This window comes from Austrofundulus limnaeus, unplaced genomic scaffold (assembly GCF_001266775.1).
Source record: "Austrofundulus limnaeus strain Quisiro unplaced genomic scaffold, Austrofundulus_limnaeus-1.0 Scaffold1214, whole genome shotgun sequence".
NCBI classification, from domain to species: domain Eukaryota; kingdom Metazoa; phylum Chordata; class Actinopteri; order Cyprinodontiformes; family Rivulidae; genus Austrofundulus; species Austrofundulus limnaeus.
The window spans coordinates 57,199-59,671 of NW_013953616.1; the positions used below are offsets into that span (position 1 = coordinate 57,199).

Below are 2,473 nucleotides of genomic sequence, written 5' to 3' on the forward strand. Positions count from 1 at the left end.
GTTTGGGACGTCCTTCGTCGCGGCGCTGTGACGTATGCGGCCAACAAATTCGGCCTTCGGTGGACCCGGCCTGCAGTTTTGGACACAGCCAATATTATTTTGAACTGACTCTTCTTCAGCTCTCTGGCAGTGACTCAAAATACTGTAAAGAAACATCAGATTCTTGTAGCCATGTTTCCATCAGCGTTTTTTAATCCACATTTTGAAGTATCGCATCAGAAAAGGTGAATGGAAACATGATTCGAAAAACATTCCTCTAATTCGTAAAAAAGTTAATATGCTCGCTTGAGGTGTTTTTTTTTTTGAAAAAGAGTTAATGCGCAAAAGGAGAGATGGAAACACATTTGCTGAGTAAGTTCTGACGTAGCGAATATTTACCTCACATGGTTGATCAGCTGTTCTCGCTGTCTGAATGGTACCAGAGCGACTGCAGCCGCGACTGGCAGCAGGACCCTCCTCCCGCTGTCGGCGTATTCTCAGTTTTTCCCGTAACGTGACGAGAATYGCATTTCTTTCTCTACGTCTCCAGACAACTACGTTCACCAAAACTAGTTGAAATGACAGAATAATTACAACTTTCCAGATAGTAGCAACACGTTCCTAATAACGTCTCTCCATTATCCTGCGATGTGTAGACCCTGCGAGTTTGTGACTTTTACTTCCTCTTTACTACACGCATGCGTCTGACGTAATGGATTTGCTTCAAGCCAGTTGATGGAAACACGTCTGATTTGTATTTCTTCGTTTTTTTTTTTTTCCTTTTTTGCGAAATTTTAAAAATTCGCTCAAAGTTCGAATTAAAATTGGATGGAAACACGGTTACTGTTGTTAGTTATTGTAGCAGTGCTCTGTCTATGTTCAGATATTCCCCTGTGACATCACTTCCTGTTACTTCACATGCTATCTTAACAACTATTCGTCTCAGTGGTGTGAAATTTGTTTTGAAATATGTTATCAATGTTATCTTTCCAAAATGCATTCATATTTATTACAAAAAAATGATGTCACAGGCATTTTAAGTAAAAATAGCAAACACATTTGTGAGCCACCATATTGAAATGAGGATTAAGTCAAATTTGGTCAAAATGACCTAATTACATTTTCAGATTCTTGTCTTTTAAAAGCTACATTTTGATACCTGGATCATCCTGATATCATAATTAAATCYATATATATGACTTAATTTGTCTTGTTGGTTACAATAATACATAAATATTTGGTCTGAATCCTAATTTTATGTCATTTTAATGAGGAATTTTTGATGTCCTTATAAAGAGGAAACCTCAAATTATATTTGAATATTGAGATTTACCAGCTGAAAAGAAACAAAACTTTGCTAACTCACAGAGAAAATCTCAAAATTTTAAGGTGTTTTTCCTCTAAATCATTTTTTTGGTTGCTACTGCTCAAAAAAGTGTTTCATAATTTAGTTTTATGATTACATTTCAGGCAGTTCATTCAAATGATACATTGATAAGGCTTTTATTCATTATATTTTGACAAAAHDCWATTTTTGTTAACATTTTAGTCAAAACACTATATTTGCCTTTTTCTCCTTATACAACTTTTGGACTTAAAACTYGTTTCGATGTGACGGGTCACATTTATTGTTTGTAGAAAGGCTGCAAAGCAATTTGTTGATTCAATGATGTCAGTATTGGCTTTTAAGGAAGTAATGAACAAATTGAGGAGCTGATGTGTTTTTGGGAACTATACAGAGCTCCTGTTTGTTATAAAACTTTGAATGAAGCACGTTATTTCATTTTGCAGATGTTTTATGATTGTTTAAATCTAATTTTTTGTGCAAAATGGCTTTAGATTCAACCGACTGTGGTGTGACTGGTTTACCTGATTCCATTGACTGCCTCTGTTTCATAAATATGTTTAAAATTTTCATTTTATTGGCGTCTTCTGGGTCACAACATACCATTTCTACAAGTTGACCTCTTCACATCTGCATCATTTATCACACAGGCCTTGTACTTATTACAATCAGTGGTAGATGAAGCATAAAAACTGTCACTTTGTTCCAAAAACAAACCGGCATCGGCTCCAATCTACTGAAACTGATGGTGTTGGTTCAACAGAGTAACTGAAGGACAGACGGAGCTCCATCTATAAAGTCAACAAACTAAGGGCTTTAGTAAATTAGTAAGATTACATGTTTACTTCATTTAACCTGCAGGGCACAGAATAAGTCTTCCTTGTTTGAAATGTTTCTCWGTGTAGTTTATGCACGTTAACATAAAATAGGTTTTAGTAAAGGTCTTTATGAGGGTAAATGACAGACGTCCTCTGAGGTGTGACAGCTTTATGTTGTTTACAAGTTTTCTCGTCAAATTTATGCTGCTCGTGTGGTTTTGTCTGAATCCTGGTGCAGAAAAGTTGGATTTGTCAGTAGCTGTTTCTCCATTGACCATGAAAATGCGCAAATTAGAATTTCGAAAATAAATTTGCTCAATGGAAACACGTC

General features: G+C 35.8%; 1 protein-coding gene across 1 annotated transcript in view; it reads left to right on the plus strand.

The window, feature by feature from the left end:
- Positions 1-2,473, plus strand: part of ncoa1 (nuclear receptor coactivator 1) — a gene marked incomplete in the record, with an annotated part of 83,714 nt that overhangs the window by 26,407 nt on the left and 54,834 nt on the right.